We start from the raw sequence: 20840 nt of genomic DNA on the forward strand, positions 1-20840 counted from the left end.
TAATAACTTGATAAGTAATAATCCAGCCACTTAAGTGCACTTCTCAGCAACATTTATAACTTCTTGATCTAGTTCTGGTAATTCATGATAATCAATTATAAAGAATATTTAAAATAGAACAAACATTAAGTGGAAGCCTGTTTTGCAATTATTATGGCAGGAAGTGGGAAGAAGAAAGTAGGAAGGAGAGTTAATTAAATAAAGTGTAATTGAAATGAAAAGAAAAGGAAATAATTTTATAAATGACAACTAATAATTATTAATTAATTAAATTAATTATAATTAAATTTAATTGAAGATAGCTTTATATCAGTTGAGACTTGTACAATTTTCAAAAAAATTTTAAAACCAAAAGGGTAAACGAATCTTTTATAATTATTTCCTGATATCATCTCTGGACAAAGGGCTTTGAGCCCCAGCCAGTTATTTACTCAGAAGCAGCCACAAAGTGCTTGAAAACCCAACCAAACAGAAAGGTCAACGCGAATTAAACTTCGAGAACTCTTCAAGCTTCTCAAGCATTTCCAACGCTAATTATGATTGCCCTTCAGAGAACGAGAATCAGCCCGAGATAAAGAAAAACCAGCAGAATTAACCTTTAAGGGCCTGAGAAGAGAATCAACTACCCGCTGATCTTTGCCGCCAGTCCAAAAAAAGTCATTTAAAAAGTTGCTGCTAACCTTTTTTGATAAATTATATACAAACTTGAAATGGAAATCAATTAGCTATTAATAATAATATGGCGGGCTATATCATTAAGACACGATTTCACCGCGGGCGTCTTTTAATATATATATTTTTACAATGTTTACATTTCCAGTTGGCAAAAGAAACTGAATCCAAAGCTGGGGAGGAAAAGTATCAAAGTTCAATCAAACTTCCAATTAGCAGTTAAAGTTAATGATGATGGGGAAAAGCTGCTGCTTCTGCCTCTGGGAAAATGCAAATTCGAGTTCTCGAATCTCTTTTCCCATCCACACTTCATTCTCACCAATCTTCCACAATATCGGACTTTTCATGTGGGCTCGTAAACGATTGTGTGGGCGTCTATTTGACATAAAGTGAAGTGGAAATGACAGTCAGAAGTGAACAGTCATTGAAGTGTTCGTTTTAATGTGAGTTGCCTATGGAAAAGTGACTGGTAAATCAGGTTTAAATACAAAATTTATAAGAAAAGGAGCGAAAATTAAATGTTTTCCCATTTGACGGAGTGTAATAGTTTTTAGAAAAATGTATGGATTAGGAAATATTTTTAAATACAAATTAAACTTAAATAAATCCATCTAGATATAATTTAATCATTAAAGTGATTGACGCCAGATCGATTGATCCAATTGATCTCTTAGACAGTTTTTTCTTCTTCTTATTTCTTTTTACATACTTTATCCTTTCTATTTTCTCGTTCAATTGCAATGCATCCTGACAACAATGACAGAAACTTAAGATATAATTATATATTTATCTTTGTAAATAATGGCAATAGGGAAAAGTACACCATCAACCACAAAAAATATTTAATATACCAAGATCGATTGCAGAACATTATCATCTTCACCAAAAATAATCTTCATAATCAGGCACATTAACAAGTACACCAACAACTTCAACGACAACTTCACCAACGAAGCTAAAATTGGGAGCGAAGCAACGACAAGTGTCATTATATCAAGTGACTTCCTCATTGTCCGAAAACTTGGCAACTACTACAGCTGCAGTCTCTCAGCCACACAGGATTCTTGGCTTAGCCATGGCCTAAGCCTCCCCTAACCCCCCCTCAATCGCCATCTCGATGTGTCAGCTTGGCTTTTGTGTGAAAGCGCGGGCAATGCCAACATTTTGAGTGGCTTATGCGGCTAGCATCAGCTCAACTTCAGACTGTGTCGCCATCTCCTTCGTTTTCCCTTTTTTTTTTCCCCAACTCTTATGCCATGTACCCCTATGCCGTATCTATATTTCCCCTGATGGTGCGGTGTCTGCTGCCTCTGAAGTGTTATGCGATTTTACATTATTGGCTCTGTATCTGACTTAACTGGGGAATAGTTTTTGACGCAGTTTCGCAGTTATGCATTCTGGTTATGGGGAAAAGCGTTTTTCACAACGTGCTGCTGGGTTATAAATAGATACGAATTTGCTAACGGCTTAGCAGGCTGAAGACGACAGAAACTGAAGAAAGGAAAAAAGGGAATCCCGAAGATGCCAACACATGGATAAATGCGCACAAAACTTTTTGCGTGAGTGCAAATCCTTTGAGGTCTCACTTATTTTTGTCCTCAATGTGGATTTGCGTCACTGGATAAATATAGAAAATGTTTACATTTATTTTTAGTTCTTTTAATATTAGTTAGATGGCTTTCAGAAGTACGTGTGTGTGGATAAAATTGTTACTCAATACATCCAAGAAACTTTGAATAAATAAAGGTTTATTGTTGGTATAAATCGAGTGTCACCTACCTCTATTATTTAATTTTTCCTTTGATTTGAACACCCTCTAGGAGTGTTCCACTTCCACACTTTGTTCACTTTGATGACGTTAACCCTGCAATTGCCCCTCGGCCGGGCGATTTCCCACACTTAACCCCCAGTGCACCCCAGAAACCCATTTGCAGTCTAACGAGCAAGGAGACCCTTTCATTTTGTTTTAGCACATTTATCAGTAATCAGGGCAAAAGCTGGGCCACAAAGAGATAGCATTAACCCCTAGAGGTATCTATATTTTCCCATTTTTTTCTGCAAACTCTTTTTTTTTTTTTTGTATTGTTTTTGCAACAGAAGCAATAACTGAGGCATTCAGCTTTGCCGCTTGGCTGCTCCACTGGCCACATTTTTATTTGTGACGAGTGCAGCCAGACAGACGCGGCTGCGGTCTTCGGACCCAGTCTTCTGAGTTTCTCAGTCGGCCCGCCGTTTGTCAATTACCCTACAAACCTCCAAGTAGCAATACCCCATAACTACAATAGCAACTGCAGCAGCACTAGAAGAAAAAAAAAATAAAAACTCCACCGATAGCAACATCAACATAAACAGCAACAACTCGGCTAACTCAGCTGATTGTCTTTCATAATCGTCGTTATGCGCTTGGTGGCTTGAATGCTCAAGTTAACCGGGATGCGAATTTTTGTTACCCCCTTGTAAGAGTAAAATTATGCTGAAATCGACCCAGTTGGCCGAAAGAAATTGCCTTGCTATCAATCTATATAATTGCTGTTGAAGTACAGCTTCATGAGAATTTAATTTAAACTTAAGTATAAATATAGCAATTATAAATATTTAAATTAAATTAAATATTGAATTTATATTTAAAAGGGTGTTGGCGTGTTCGATCCCCAAATAAAAACCTTTTTGTATGGTATGGAATTATGGTTGCTACTTGGAGGTGTGGCTGTTGAATTTGTTGGCTTTTGCTGACTCAACGCCCCCAGTCTCCTTACTTCCCTTCTGCTGATCCTCCTGCATCGCAATTTCTGCAGCTGCTCCAAAGTTCAAGTGTTGCACTTTTTTTCTGGCTCCATCTCAGCATTGTTGTTTTTGTCATTTGCAGGTGTTCGAAGATTTTTTGTGCGTTTCTTTTTTTTATTGCACCTCCCTTTTTTCTTTAGCGTGGTAGTATTTTTTCCTCTGTTTTTTTGTAAGCTTTAGCAGCTTCCGTTCAACACTTTAAACCATACCTGCCTTTCATAATTATTTGCACTTTACATCATCTCCATGGGATTGTGAAAAAAGAAGAGAGATGAAAAGTCAAATCAGTAAAAGCACTATATTCCCGATTCTCCAGAAAAGTATATCTGTTTTTTTTTGTAGTGACTTTTTTTAAAGAACAAATATGCTAAAAAAAATACCAATTCAATTTTTTCTTTTCACACAGAGCTCCAGCGCTCTCTTTTTAATGTAAACCACTCACATTTCTTTCTCTGTAGCACTCTAACTATTCCCCTTTTACGCTTTTTCTCCCATCTGTTGTTGTCATAATCAGACAAAAATTTTTGTTGTGGTCAATTATTGTTGCCATCTTTGTCCTCTTCCGATGTTTGAGTTGTTGTTTTTGCCGCTCATACTCCTTCTCCGCTTTTGTGGTCAGCTCCTGTAAATTGCCACTAAAAGTGTTGAAGTGCAGCACTCGGGTTTGTCATTAAGAGCCGAGGAGCTGGGGAAATTCCCCTGTCTGCCTCGGATGTTTTAGCTCATAATATTCATATTAAATTATGTATAATGTCTGCGGCTTTCACGACTCTCAAATTACATCAGAAGGAGGAAAGAGGAGAGAACTTAAGAACGGAGAAGGGAAATTGAGTAAAACAGGAAGATGTCCAGAGGAAAGGGTATTGGGGAACTGGGAGGTAGACAGGAACCTAAGCAGGATGTGATAATTATAATTTACATAAAAATGTTATAATAGTATTTTAGTATTATTAAAACTGAACTAGTTATTAGTAAAGTTTTTAATAGGATTAATTACATATTTGAAATGCTTTCTGCCATGTGCATGGTCACACTAATTACTCTAAATTGATGTATGCCACACTGAGTTTGTTCTATTTATAATCTTTCGACTAGCCCTATAATATAAGATCTAGCCTTCGATCCCTTTTTTAATTTGATTAACACCCCAAGCCTCAATCTGTCTTCAATTTCAATTACCCTCAGCCGACAGAACCGTGGATTTCAGCCCTATGATTGACTAATTGCATTCCGCCTACCAACTTCACCATCCGTGTATCGTCTTCTTCTTGTCCTGCACCATCCATATAATTTTCCCTTTGCCCAGGCAATCGCAATCAATAATTCTCCTTCTCAGCGGACTCCCTGAAGCATTTCTCAACTGCACGGAGTCTTCTGCAATTGACAAATCGCTTAATTAAAATGCACAAACGCCCCAATAAATATGCAAGTGAGGTAAAAGAAAAAGCAAACATGCAACAAGAAATAAGGTAAAAGAAAGAAAAAGCTAAAATCAGAGAGCGATCATCGCTCAAGTTATACGCTTGATCAATGCTTAATAATTGTCTATAATTTTAGTTAATTTATTGCAAATGCTTTCAGCAACATGCTGTGCGTGTTGCGGCAACATGTTGCCGATGGCCAATCATATGCATAAGTGTGTGTGTGGCCAGTATATGTGTGTGAGTGTGTGTAATCGAAACCGAAGCGAATCATTGATTTCCTGCGCATTTCATGAGCTTCGACTAAAAGCGAAGACAGACGAAGGAGAAGCGAAGACTTCGACGACGCATCGATTTCACACACATCCCCATTTTGCTCTTACACTCTTCCCATTCCTTTCCTACTCTTGCAATCTCACTTGCTTTATCCTGCGTGCAGCTTTGATACCCCTTGATCATAGAAATTTTAGGAATTTGCGGGAATTGGCCCTCTTTAGAATGACAAGTTCTAAAAAAACAACGTAGTTAACTCTTATTTAGGTAAAAAGTTTAAATCGTGATATTGGGCAGGCAGCAAGGCCACATTTTTCATTCTCTATTGAGGACATGGTCACACTGATAATTTTCTAAAGCAGCCCTGTCCGTTTAGAGCGAAGTAACCTTGGGTCTGTGCAAATTAAATAAAAACATCCTAGTACCAGGTATCATGAGGTCGCACAACTTTTCCCCGATCGTCGTTTTTTCTTGTTTTTAGTCCATTTGCTGAACTGGTTCTCAGCTTCTGCCTTACCCCTTGCCGGCCCCCGTTTCGTGCTGCTGCTGCATCATTCGACAATGTTTAGTCTGGTTTTTGTTTCACTTTTCCTCCGCCGCCGTCACTTTTGTTGGCTACTTCTGGGAGTCACATGTGAGTTTCGCTCTCCCTGTCTTTCCCTCTACATGGAAGTAGAAACTAAAAATTCATTGAACTTTCGCATGAAAATGCTCTCAAGGTTATCAACTTTAGGCCTGTCCAAGTCCAACTGTTGCCAGTCCGATTCCGATCCGTTTACGACACAAACGAAAAAAAAGAGAAGAAAATACAACAAAAATAAACTCCAACAAGTTCTCTATGGTTTGCTGTTGACTTTAGTCGGGGTTTATTCAACCCGCATCGGAGTCGAGAGTCTGTGGCTATGCCCCTGTGCCACCTGTGGCCTCTGTCCACCGCCCCCTGTCCTTGACTGGGCCGCGGACACGCCCCCTTTCGGGCATGTGGTCATGCGTTTTTATTGTTCTTTAATTTGTTGGGTATATGTTGTTTTAATGACTCTGACTTGGCTCCTTGGTGGGTTAAGGTGTGATAATATTTAAAGGGGTTGGTTTATGTGTTTATTTAGTTGCCACACAAATTCAAGTCAGTTTATGTATATATTTCTCTTCATCAATTTTTAAGTTAACATTTATCTCGTAAAAAATAATTAATTTAATTTTATTATTTTGATATTTGTAATGGCTCTGACCTTGGCTATTTCACAGTTTAAGGTGTGATAATTTTGTATTATTATTTAAAAATAATGATTTCTTTAAAAAAATATTAATATGATCTTAACATAGTCAAATTTATGCTTGACCTATTTAACATTTTATTTATTAATTATACCCGTTACTCGTAGAGTAAAAGGGTATACTAGATTCGTGCAAAAGTATGTAACAGCTAGAAGGAAGCGTTTCCGACCCCATAAAGTATATATATTCTTGATCAGGGTCACTAGCCGAGTCGATCTAGCCATGTCCGTCTGTCCGTCTGTCCGTCTGTCTGTCTGTCTGTCTGTCCGTCTGTATGAACGCTGAGATCTCAGAAACTGCAAAAGCTAGAAGGTTGAGATTTCCCACACATATTCTTTGGCTTCCTACGCAGCGCAAGTTTATTTTAGCCGAGCGCCACGCCCCCTCTAACGCCCACAATCGCCCACAATCGCCCACTAACGATTTTAAAATGGGTCCTGCGCCCACATCTTTAAAGATTTCCGAGAAGTATAAATGCAATTTTGTTGTGTATATTTATACCTATCGAAATGTAGAAGACATTTTTCAAATCGGACCATTCATTAAAAAGTTATACGCAATCAAAAATTATATATCTATCTCCCTCGCACTCCCTTTAGCTGAGTTACGATTATTAGTCGGGACACCAACCCGACACAGCGTTCGCACTCCCTTTAGCTGAGTGACGGGTATTAGATAGTCGGGACAACAACCCGACTATAGCGTTCTCTCTTGTTTCGTTATTAAATTTATACATGAAAAGGAATATTAAATACTGATTTCACATCTTTAATAAAATTCCTTTTAGTTATCGTTTTTAGTACACATTTGTGTACTACACATGTTGTTCCCCTTTTAAACATATTAATTTTATTATTTGATTCTCATTTCATTTGATTTATTTATATATGTATTTTCTGTTTGAGCGCAAATCTTTTTATGGTTGTGCACATTTAAATTACATTACGCATACGCCCTGTTGCGTCGGCCCCAAAGGCAACTTATTGATATCTCTGTGAGAATCCCCCTTTACATGTTCTCCCCTCTTATTTCCCTTATCTGGGGCCACATGTGTTTTATTTTCTGTGGCCGAGGCAATTTATGTTTTACGCTCTTCTCTCAGTGGTTCTTTTTCACATTCGACCGAAATTTCATTTGATTTAAGGCCAACCATTAAATTGTATTTTTGGTTTTTTATTACAAGAATTTATCAAAATATTCGCCACATTTATAACTCAGCGGTTTAGATACAAAATGGCGGTAGATATGGAAATTATTCAATTGAAAAGAAAACTTTTTTGGACATGCGCCGGGGTAGACAACAAAATGGGTTTAAAGTAAGTGAAATTAAACAATTATTGTACAACATGTGAAGAGCCAAAAAAAACGGAAAAGAAAGGAAAACGATAAAAGCCGCCTGTTCAACAACCTAATTACATGGCTAACAATAACAACTGAAGGAGGCAGACAAAACTTCTCAGTTGGCTGCGCTTCCTCACTCAGTGCCCCCTGTATTTCCCTATTTTCCACCCATTTTCCTCCGCCCCTCTCTTCCCATCTTTGTAACTATTGCGTGTCAGTTGTGTTGACTGACGACTGCTCAACTCTTTTCTGCATTTACTCTTCTTGCCCCCGGAGTTTTCCACGGCCATTTCCCTCCAAACGTCCCCCGCCCTTTTGCGGCTGCATTTTCTTGCATCGATTTTAAATGCCAAACACGTTTGCGGTTTGGCCACGAAAATGTAAAAAAAGAAACGAATGGGAAAAACTGACAAGTTGAAATAAAGAAAAACCTTAGGCAGGTGATTTCCTGTTCTATGTAAATGCAAAGCGAAAACTTTGAGATGGGAATATAGCTATTTGTTGGGTAGCACAGTTTTTGTTCTCCCAGGCACGTTTGGGCACAGTTTTCCAGGAAAAACCTAATGGAAAACTACTACTACTTTTATATTCCTTTGGTGAAAAGGAGCATCTTCATACTTGGTTTATAAAAATCGAAACCTTAAAACCGATTCTATAGATGGTCTTTTATTTTCGTTCGTATCTTCAACTATTTAAAATGTAATTATTGTCCCATTCATTAGAGACCATTTAAATAAGTAATTGTTTGTCTTAAACCATCTGATAGCCTAAGAGGTTTTTAGTTTTGTTTACTTTGTGTGCCATTTCTTTTAATAAAATCTTTCCTTTCATTTCCTTTACATCTGCTAAGAGGACTCATTGCCGTTGCAACTATCTTAAGGAAGTTTCTTATGCCCCGGGCTACAATTATGTTTCCTTATCGTCTAATTGTTGTTTGTAATCCTCCAACCCTTTGGCATACATCCGTTTCCTTTAATTTCCCTTTTGAGCGACTCGAAGTTTGTCAAGAGAAGAGACTTTTTGTGTCATTTGCGTCTGCAATAGTTAAAGCAGGAAGTATAATGAACATTTTCATCAGCAGTTGAGGGTGAGGAGCAGGCTGGGGTAAGCAGGTGTGTGTCGCATTGAATACCAGTTTTCCAGCTTTTCAAACTTCTCAACGTTTTATTTATTTATTTTGATTTGCCCCGCCCAGAGCACTCAACTTGAGACAACTTTGGGGATATATTTTCTCTTATTTTAATTGTTTTTTTTTTTTTAATAAAATAGCACTAGAAAAACTTAAAAATAAATTAAATTGAGGTAGTTTCATTTCATAGGGAATTATAATCAATTTAATTCATTAATTCAGTTTAATAATTTGCTTTAATTAATATCGAAACTCATCCATTAAAGTAAAATTATCATTCCATAAAAACACGTTTAATCGCATTAAATAATGCAAGAAATAATCTCAGCATGGTCTTATTGCCGTTGGCCTGGGAAATTTTCACATAACCTAATCAAAACTAATCAACAGTCAACAACAGCAATAAATTTGATTGCGGGCTGTTGATGTTTGTTCGGGGTCAATCCACCTTTCGATTGGTTTGTTGTTTCGCCTCCGATGAAATCCAATCAAATTGAGTAAAATTGAAGCTTAATTAGTTGGGCCATTCAGCATGCAAATTGCAATCAATTTGATGATTGTCCATTGATCTCCAAACATCTAATTTGCAATTAATCAACGTAATTCCTGCGACATAAGGAAAGCATTGCTCTCTCTGTGCGAGAACGAAAAATGAAGTAGTACTTTTATCGATTCCTTAATTCACTTCATTCATTTTTGTTGTCATCGCTGTAGCTGCAAAGTTGATTTGGTAAATGCATTTTATTTGTTAGCTGTCACTTGAATGCTTTTCGCGACTTAATTGATGAGTTTTGCCATACGAGTAACATGTGTGTGGGAGTGGATAACTTAATTTTACACTCTACTGAGCTGGGAAATAGTGTCACCGTATTGTTGCGTATAACTTTATAGGATTTCAGTTTTAAACCAGACAAAAAGTTTTATATTATATTTGAAATTGCCCCTGCTTTTTCACCATATATTCCCCAAATTCCGTATAATTCACATAATTTCCAGCATTTAATCGACTTATTTTTGAGGAACTGGTTTCTCTTGTTGATAACATGCTGAAAAGACGCAAACAAAAAAGAAAAAGTATTAATATAGTTGCATAAATTATGAACCAACCTGCACTTGTCTGTCTCAGTCTTTAAGATAGTCTTAAAACTCACTCGGCTCTCGGTTCGAATCGAGTATCGGAATTATTTATGACACATGCAAAATGATTTGCTGCCAAATAAAATGTTGAAAATGTTGTCGGCTTTACTTAACTCTACTTTAGTATACGTCCATGAAAGATTTATATTTATTGATTAATTTTCCCCCTTCTTTATTTTCTTTGCAGGTAAGCAAAAATACGTGTTATCTGTCGCTCTTAACTACCTCCGTCTGAAGCGGGGTGGGTAAGTTTATTTTTGGGCTCGGGAAAATTTCAATTGAACACTTTTTCATTTTATTTTGAAACGAGTTTCCATGTGGGAGGAGCAGTCCATTGAAAGTTATTTTTGTGAGAATAAAAACAGCTGGCGGTAATTTTTGATTGGCTAGTTTTCAACCCCTCCCGGAAAACGAGTATCCTAATTGGATGACATAATTTTCTAAAGGAAACTGAGCGCTTAAAACTATTTTTACATTTTAGAATATCTAGAAAATCTACCTTTAAAACCACCTACCTCAAAAGAAAACAAGAAAGGAAGCTACCTTCGGCCAGCCGAAGCTTATATACCCTTGTAGATAAAAGAATACTCACTCGGTGCAGTTCCAGGGATTCCAGATTCAGCGTTTCGATTTATTTCAATTTTGTTTTTAAGTAGTCAAGAATCAAAACGCCTACTTCCTACAAAGTTACAATGAATTTTCTTATATTTGTTTGGGAGCCTTAAGATATAGTGGTCCGATCCGGCTCGCTACGACATATGTACTACCTGCAATAGAAAGAAGACCTTCGGGAAAGTTTCATCGCGATAGCTTTAAAACTGAGAGACTAGTTCGCATAGAAACGGACAGACGGACAGACGGACAGACGGACATGGCTAGATAGACTCGGCTATTGGTGCTGATCAAGAATATATATACTTTATGTGGTCGGAAACGTCTCCTTCACTGCGTTGCAAACATCTGACTGAAATTATAATACCCTCTACAAGGGTATAAAAAAATCGAAGAAATTAAAGAGAAGAAGGGAAATAGAACAGAAATAAGGTTTATTTCGTGTCATGGCGGCCCATGAGATTATGATGTGCAGATGACTACCGTAAAAGAATAAAAAGAATGCAGCAAACACGAAAAAAGTAATAAGTGACAAAAGCCGCCATGGGAAATGTAGAAGACAAAAAACCACGAGACGTGAAGAAAGAACTCTGTCAACGTCGACGTTGTAATTTAGCGCGTTTCTTTTATTTTTTATTTCTGCTGCAGATGCCTTTGTCAAGGTTGCCATTTGTATCTCACATTTTTGTATTTTCTTTATTCCCCCCCCCCACTGCAAATTGCCTATTTTCTCTGCTTTCTTGGTGAGACACGCCCTTAACCTACTGAAAAACACAAAACCAAAAGATTTATTTAATTTTTCTTTAATGTTGGCCTTTTCATTTTCAAACCAATAAAATAGTCAATTTAAGACCTCCTGAAAATAACGTTTTTCATTTTTATGATCATTGATGGATTTTTTTGCTCTTTTGATTTTCCGCTGATTTATGACTCTGCGTGGGTTCTTCAAGCTGAGAATCAAACTATCGGATCTATTTATCCAAATCCCCTTACGATGAACAAATTGACACCCCGCCTCCTAGGAAAAAAAGCCATTAGCAGCACTTTTCTAGACATTTACGTTGGTTTTCCCCCATTTTTAGAGATAAGAACAAATGATAGACAACAAAAACAAAGTTCATTGCTCTGAAAGTTCTTCATCCATTCTTGAAACAAAATAATCAAAATGAAATTAGTCACTCGACATTCGTTGGACAAATAAACGTAATGCTGTCTGTCAGTCAATTGTTTGTTTGCCCTAGATTTTGATTGGGAAGAGAATTAAATAAACGCAACTTGGTGGTGCAGATAAGATAGGGAAAATAAAAAAAACGGAAAAGAGTCGAATACTAGAAAAAACGCGAGTCGTTTTATTTATTTTGAATGCTGATCACGATGATCGTTAAAGATTATAATGAGGATAAGGTTGTGCTTTTCGTATAATTGCCACTGGAATTGGCAGTGATTAACTTTATTTCAATGAATTGCTCTAGAGTCAAAAAGGTCTTTGATTTTATAACATTTTATAGACGAGAGAGAAAAAACTCTGATAAGAAATTACTGATAAGAACTGGCATGCCTAGAAGCCATTGAACTTGAAAGTTTTCTAATCAATTAGCATTAAATTTAGGGTCAAATCAATTTTGCTTATTTTTTTTTCTTTTTCATTATTTTGGTAATTAAGCCATTGCTAAATATTACAAGTTATATCTATCGGTTTTGTGCAACTAAATTTTACATATATTCCTTAAAATATGTATCTTTTTAAGGGCCGGTTTCTCGAGTCCCTGTCAAAGTCCCTGATAGCTATCTGTTCGAAAAACTTAAATACCAGATAAACTGTTCGTAAAAGCAAATCCGCTTTCTCGACTGCTTTAATTTATCTGAACGAGAAACAATTACAGAGTGCTGTTAACGCACAGAATTGTGCTGTGAAGGGCAAATAATGGCGTGCTTCGATTATTTCATCAGCTGTTTGGGTATAATTCAAAGGAAAAGTCAGCTGTGATTTCGTTTCTTCTTCATAGTTGGCTTTGAGAAATCAGCTGTCATTCTATCGAGTCGAAAACGCTTAACAGGGACTCCGAGTCCATGTCAAAGTTAGCTCTCACATTTATGCTCGAGAAAGCCAAAATGCCTTAGCAGGGACTTTATCTGTTCGAGAAATGTTAGCCGGCACTCGAGAAACCGGCCCTAAATCTAGAAACCAATTTGGCAGTCCATATCTTTCCACCATTCTAAAGCTTTTAATCTCTTTCTCTTACATCATAATTAGTAAAGACCTTGCTATCGCCAAGTTGCCTCTTCATATTCTTGTTGCCAGGTTGCCGCTTATAAAGAATCCACTTTCAGCGTCACATTTTCCATTCATTTCGCCAGTGCCATTTCATTTCCTTCCATTTCAAGTCGTTTCCCACACCCAAAGATAATACCTTCCACCCCCCACACATGTCATTGACTTTCTTGGTTTGTGGTGTGTGTTTTTTAGGGTCATAAATTGTGCCTGTTTTAAATAGACATAATGCCTAGAAACATATACGATTCTAATAACATGCCAAGTTCTGTTCACCCTGTTTTAACGATTTTTATATTTGCTTATTTTTATGGTCTGAATTTAATATGAATTTTATGCTTTCCTATAAACAACAACATGAAAAAAGGGAGCAGACGCCCACCAGCGAATATTCTTTTTTTCAATTTCATTTAATTTTATCATATCTTAAAATAAAGAAGGCGACCGAAAATGTATTCAATTTACACTTGACACAATTCTCTCTTGTCGAAACAGTTTTTAATAGTTTAAAAATACATTTCGCTGTTTTCTGCCAATAAAAAGAGCGAGGGAGAGGGCGCTATGCATACGTATGGGATGTGAAAAGGGCGGAGGATGAGAGGGGATGGGAGTGTGAGGCGTGCGAAGTGTGCATAAAATTAAAATTAGGCACGAACGTTGTCTCATTCCCTCCCGCTGGTGTTCCCTCTCCCTCCCGCATTAGCGACCACATGGCGTCAGCTTGGCAGGGGAGCAAATACCAAAGACCCCCCTCCTCCCCCTTTCGCAACGGGTGCGAGCGAGAAGCGAGCAACTTGGGCAAGGTCATTAAACCACACAAAAGCAGCGCTGCCTTTTGAATCGTCATCATCAGCTGTTCGAGATTTTGCTTAATTTTTTTTCCTTTTTGCTTCGCTGACTTTTTGCATTTGCATTTTGTGTTTTGCTTTACATTTCCGCTTGCCAATGCATTTCCAAATTCACACACACCGCCAATTACGCACCTGGTGTGTTTTTTCAATACTTACCTGTGATGGCCGTAAACTGGTCGCAAAGAAAACAATAACAATTGTAAGGGCTCTGCTGATTTATGCTATTTTTTTATGCTTATGGACAATGGGCCTAATAAAATTATATGGACATTCTTAAATTATTTGCGATTTTTTTAAATATTAATAGTTCCTTTAATATTGTTATTATTATAAATAAGAATATTTTAATCTTAAAATTTAAATGTATAAAATGTATAATGTATAATTAACACGCCCACTAGCTCCCATGGCTGCCCTCCTTTTTTCGCTTTGGCCTCAATGCTGATTTGCATTTGGCTTTGCTGCCGCTTTTTCATTGTTTTTTTTCCTACCGCCCTCTCTGCTTAATTTATGCATTTTTATACCCGTTACTCGTAGAGTAAAAGGGTATACTAGATTCGTGCAAAAGTATGTAACAGCCAGAAGGAAGCGTTTCCGACCCCATAAAGTATATATATTCTTGATCAGGGTCACTAGCCGAGTCGATCTAGCCATGTCCGTCTGTCCGTCTGTCCGTCTGTCCGTCTGTCCGTCTGTCCGTCTGTCCGTCTGTATGAACGCTGAGATCTCAGAAACTACAAAAGCTAGAAGGTTGAGATTTCCCACACATGTTCTTTGGCTTCCTACGCAGCGCAAGTTTATTTTAGCCGAGCGCCACGCCCCCTCTAACGCCCACAATCGCCCACTAACGATTTTAAAATGGGTCCTGCGCCCACATCTTTAACGATTTCCGAGAAGTATAAATGCAATTTTGTTGTGTATATTTATACCTATCGAAATGTAAAAGACATTTTTCAAATCGGACCATTCATTAAAAAGTTATACGCAATCAAAAATTATATATCTATCTCCCTCGCACTCCCTTTAGCTGAGTTACGATTATTAGTCGGGACACCAACCCGACACAGCGTTCGCACTCCCTTTAGCTGAGTGACGGGTATTAGATAGTCGGGACAACAACCCGACTATAGCGTTCTCTCTTGTTAAACATGTTTTGTGTCTACCGCTCGGCTCTTCCTCTTTTATTTTTGTTGTGACATTATTTTCCAGTTTTTGGTTTTGGTGTGGGAAAATATTCAACTGTGTCCCTACGATGTCCATTTTTTCGCAGAGATTAAAGCAACAAAAATATTTGTCCAAAATTAATGGCTCTTAGGGCCGGTTTCTCGAGTGCCGGCTAACATTTCTCGAACAGATAAAGTCCCTGCTAAGGCATTTTGGCTTTCTCGAGCATAAATGTGAGAGCTAACTTTGACAGGGACTCGGAGTCCCTGTTAAGCGTTTTCGGCTCGATAGAATGACAGCTGATTTCCCAAAGCCAACTATGAAGAAGAAACGAAATCACAGTTGACTTTTCCTTTGAATTATACCCAAACAGCTGATGAAATAATCGAAGCATGCCATTTTTTGCACTTCACAGTGCGTTAACAGCACTCTGTAATTGTTTCTCGTTCAGATAAATTAAAGCAGTCGAGAAAGCGGATTTGCTTTTACGAACAGTTTATCTGGTCTTTAAGTTTTTCGAACAGATAGCTATCAGGGACTTTGACAGGGACTCGAGAAAGCGGCCCTTAAACGGTTAGAGATAACAGAGCATGCTTATTTTGCATTCTTCATTATTGATTTACAGATAAATTATTGAGCTATCGATGACTTCATAGGCGATGGAACTGAATTTCTGATTGGACAGGCAGATTTAATTGCAATTTATGTGAGAAACTAAAATGGGAAAATCTGATGGTGTCTCTTGGTTTAGACATGATTTTAATTTTAAATATTTTTGTTGAGAATATTTAAGTTTCCTTAACCTGATTTTCATATCATTATAATCTGAAGTCGTTAAGTTCAAAAGGCCAAAAGAAATGCGGTAATATTGCGTCAGCTGCAACTTGAGCTGACTCAGAGGCACAACACGCCCAAAACGGGTGATTAATCAAGCCATGTTTTTTCTTTGAGTAGAAATAGGAAACATTTGTCGAACAAATGTTTGCTCAAAACATATGCTAATACCGATTTTTTCTCAACCAAGAAACCCACACAAACTAAAAGATGTTTTAATTAAGTATTTAAATTGCTTTGAAATGCAGTTGCCTAATTGCTTTCAGCCTAAACCGATTACCAAATTGTGCTGCATTGCCAAACAACAACCACAAAAGGCAACCATTTGGCTGTTAAAATGCCGAAAATTTTAAAAGAAAAACCCGAAAGAAAAGTTACACAAAAATTTCCACATAAATGGTCGAAGCAAAGTGCAATATGGCAGCTTAAAACTGCAAAGCTGAAACCATTTATTTAAAAGTGAATAAATACAAAATATTCTTTACCGAGTTACCATTAAAAATGCATTGGAATGATATGTCAAATAAAGGGAAATTCCAAAGAGAAAATTAAATAAATACGCATTAAACCAGGCATCCAAACTAATTAAAGTCAGCAATAAATGTCAAAAAGGATAAGTCCCCTAGGGGATATTAAATAAATTGTGCCGAAACACGTATGAGAAATATTTAAAGAAAACTCAAAAGCCATCGGCTTTTTAAATTATTTTATAGCCCTTAATTTCAAGAGCAATGAAATTAAGTCCATTTAAACAATCTTCCATGTGGTTTACACACAATTACAATTTTTGTATTAAATATTCAAATATTTGTGCAGCCTTTGCAAATACGAAATCGCTTCAAGGTAAAATTCTGACTAAAACAATGAAACTCACTTGGAGCATATAAAAATCCAAAAATATTTTTCCCAGCAAAAATTACATGAAAACAATGCCAAAGGCATGAGCCGAAATATAAAATACCTAAAAAGTAAAAAGTATGGAAATGAACACGTAGGTTACAACGCCCCAGGGAAATGGCATTGTTTAATATTTTTTCCGGATAAATTTTAAATAAAGGCTGTGTTAAATTTCTTTCCCACGCAGTAATCAACGTTCGTTAGCTATTCTTATCAATAGCTTCATGTATTTTCGCTACTAATTAGTTTCACATTTTAGTGCCTATTGAACTGTGAAAATATTTTCATTTTTTCTCATTGCTTGATATTTATTTGGTTTTTATATTTTTATTAAATATTCCCCATTTCATTTTTTTTCTCGGACCACCTTATAATAATTTTGTTGAAATATTTTTAAAATGATTTTCTTTCTGTGTATCTTATGTGTTTATTCTTAATTAAAGAACAAATTGAATTAAATGTGTATGTATTTATTTCTTAATTTAGCTGACCTCATTTAGTTATTTTTCGCTTCTTTTATAAACTGTTTTAGTTCTTGATTCACGTTGTCCGAAAAAATTTTAAAGCATGACTCAGTGTTACTTAATGTTTGATTACTTAAGTATACCTTATATACAGATATATGTATATAATGAGCTTAAAGTGTGTTCCAAGATGTTTTACCACAATTTTAGCTTGGCTTCCTTTTCGCCTTTCGCTCAATCATTAAGCAGCTGTTGCTCATCAGATGTTGTAGCTGTTGCTGCTGCTGTTGCCGTTGCATTCAATCATCAATCAAAATTTTGTGCTGTGCGTGCCAGGAAAAGGAGACAAAAAGGCAGGAGAAAAATGGCGTAACTGAAGGCTTTAATGATGCCAAAATGAGCAGCAAAAATGTGGCCAGGCTCCTCGTACTTGCGTCTCCCTCTTACTGGGGCCAAAATGCACTGCAGAAGCCGCAAAACTGCAGCAGTAAAATTGCATTGCCACAGGCAAATGAGGAAATGCTCCTGCTGCTCCCCACCAACCCACCACCCTCCCTTCTTCCTTCTCCCCACATTTCCCTGTGGCTGCTCTTTGACTAATCCATCAACAAATGAGGCTGCCGGCTATATAGCACGCATATAGCGACTGGCCTGAACAGGCCTGCCAGGCAGAAATTGCAATAAAAACGTTCTCCGGCCTGACCCAAACCATTTGGTCAGTTACCCTTCAGAGCCAAGCCCACTCCACTTCACCTCCTCGTATTGCTCACTTTTTGCTGGATTTTCAAGTGCCTTCGTTCGCATCTTGGCCCAAACAGCAGGAGTGGATTCTTTTTTATTTATATAACATTCTATATACAATTTGGGTCGAAATTATAGGATTAAAAAGTATATAATTTCATACTTTTATATGGTTATTTAGTTGTACTTACTCAGACAGGTGTGGATTATTCAGAAAAGAGTATCCAATTTGGAAAATAAATAATATCCTAATGATATAAAGAACATTGATACATTTTAAAACTAAAGAAGTGGAATTAGCGTGCAACTAATATAGATTAGTACCTCGAATGAATAGTATAAAAGAATAATTATGTCCTAAAAATAATTTGTTTTCTATTCTAATAGAAACAATTTAGTTTCCTTATGCTATTATTTTTACCGCCACTGTATATCATCGCGCTTTTCTGCCCAGGACTTTGTTGGCTAGATATGCTTGGCTCAAAAGTGGCTGCTGATGGCCCCCATCCGCTACCTATCCGCCTGCCACGCCCCTCGCCAGCGCCATCGCCCTTTTCCACGCTGCGCATTGATGTGCAAAGTTTTTATGACGCATTCGTGATTTCTCTTTTTCCGTTGCTTTTTTCACTGCTTTTTATCTCCACATTTTTTTTCCGTTCAATTTTTATTTTATTCTTTTTTCCATCTTGTTTTTAATGCTGCAGTGCGTCCATTTTGAGGCCTTTTGTCCTTGACTCAAGTGCTGGGAAAACTGAGAACTCTCAAATGAAATGCGGTTTTCTATATTTCACGAAAAATCACAATTTTTGTGAAAAGAAAGACTTTAAAAATAATACAATTCTGGGTTTTTTTTTACTTTTATTAAATTAATAAAAAGGAATTTGTATCTCAGTAAATGTATGCATTTGGGACAATAGAAAAAAGGATTATAAAAGTATACACAACAATAAAAATGCATTTTGTGAGGAAAATATGAAATTACAAAACATTCTTTAAATTATTTGCATACCATCATTTGTATATCAAATTTAAATAATTTAAAAATATACATATATAAAATAAAAAAAAATGTTAAGAAAAAAAAATATCAACTGGAGATGCGGGGCATCGATCCCCGTACCTCTCACATGCTAAGCGAGCGCTCTACCATCTGAGCTACATCCCCGTATAACGGCACACGGGCTAAACCAAATGCCAAGCAAACGGAAACTATAGCGTGTGCGAAAGCAATATAAGAAGTTGTTGTTGCGCCGATCGAACAGTTGCTTTTGATTTAATTTTCGTAGTTTTGTTTGCTTCACGTCGGAGCTTATCTATAAATAAGTTGGAAATTCTCAGCCACCTTAATGAACCATTGGACAAAAACTTAATGAACTTGACACTTTTAGCACTCTTTTTAAATCTCCTTATCTTTGTATATATTTTGATAAACCCCCCTTTTCTTTCATATCTATTTAATCGCGCTCTACTTACATGAATTGGTTATGTCAAAGTCTTCTCCTACATTTATGATTAGCTAATTAATAACCCAAAAAGAAAAGCAAATTTATTGCGTCATTTGAAAAGTGCTCAATTACTGGCTAATTAGGTAAGAAGCAAGAGCCGGAAAAATATGAGAAAGAAAAGAGATGGAGAAATGGCTTTGAAGATGAGTGAGGGCCTATTATAATATTTGTTGAGCGAATTTGGGTCACAACTTGTGTTTAGTTTCAGTTTCGTTGAACGTGTCGAACGTGTTTTTGTTGCTGCTGTCTCTTTTTCTCTTTTTATTTCCATCTCTTTTCTTTTATAATCTACTGTCTCGCTCTCTCTATCTCCGCTTTTTTCTTTCGCACTGTCTGCAGCTGTTATGTGTAAGCTAACTATTTGCAGCAGCTGTTGGACATTTACTTTCAATATTGGAATGAAACTTTTTAGTCTTGCGGCTTTATATGGGTCACATTGACGTCATTATCGAGTGCTAATCAAGACGATATTGGGGGAAGAAAGAATATAAAGAACAACAGGAGGTTTACAGTTGCAGTATGTACTCCGTATAATGAAATGCTGCAGACTCTGCTGCTGAGAAATTCATCGCATGCCTTAAATAGCACTACTAACTTTAAAAGAAGGTTAGTTTTTATACAACAAAGTGTTCACTGTTAGGAATGAACCCTGTAGTTAAATATCCCGAAGGCAAATTGGCTTTATGCGGTTTTTGATGAAAACATTTGCTTGATTAAGGCCACAACAGATGTGGCCGAATTAAGGGAATTTGAGGGAATCGAATCGGGAGATTTATCTTGTGTAATATTATTTTCCTGCCACATGCTACACCCAACACACACCGCAAACACAAAAGTCATGATTAATCGCATTTACTAATCAATACAAATGTCACTCAAGCCATTTGACATTTAAGATTTGTGGTCTATCGCTCCTGTTCCCATTTTTCTCCTATGTCCCCTTTCTGGCTCATATTACGCATACGCACAGTAGTCCCAACTGGCGCCCAACCGAAAGTTTCGCCATTTGCAACCCACAAGCCTTTGTCAATTACCTGGCGCGTAAATTTTCCGACTTTTCGGACATGTCATGCAGGTGGTGGGGTGCTATTCGGCGGTGTGGTGGTGCAACACTAGAAAATGCAAAAGTAAATGGGAAATATTTCTCACATGTTTCACAGAATTCCTACTCTATGAGTTCACACGACTCTGCGGATTATCAAGCGGCATTTTTCCTACTTTGTTTTCCGACTATCAGCCATATTTCAACTGGGAATGCTAATTGACATCGCGTGCCAGAATAAATGTCATCAGTAGTAATGAGAAACGAGAGAAAATATGTAAGTGTATATTTTTAGCCTTACAAATATGTGTAATAAGGTCAGTTAGGGGTTAATAGGGTTAGGGGAAAGGGTCAGAGAAACGGGTCAGTTTACAGGAAACGCGTTTCAGCGAAAAACAAAAGGTGGAGGGAACGCAAATAAATTGG

At 37.0% G+C, this 20840-nt stretch overlaps 1 protein-coding gene and 1 non-coding gene across 3 annotated transcripts in view; one reads left to right on the forward strand and one right to left on the reverse strand.

Moving 5' to 3' along the window:
- The window catches only part of nmo (serine/threonine-protein kinase nemo), a 72246-nt gene that overhangs the window by 28697 nt on the left and 22709 nt on the right, over positions 1-20840 (forward strand). The gene's annotated exons all lie outside the window — the stretch shown is intronic.
- TRNAA-AGC (transfer RNA alanine (anticodon AGC)) lies at positions 18960-19032 on the reverse strand. The gene has a single exon. It is a non-coding gene; the product is annotated as a tRNA-Ala (tRNA).

This window comes from Drosophila takahashii, chromosome 3L (genome assembly GCF_030179915.1).
Source record: "Drosophila takahashii strain IR98-3 E-12201 chromosome 3L, DtakHiC1v2, whole genome shotgun sequence".
Classification (NCBI taxonomy): Eukaryota; Metazoa; Arthropoda; class Insecta; order Diptera; family Drosophilidae; genus Drosophila; species Drosophila takahashii.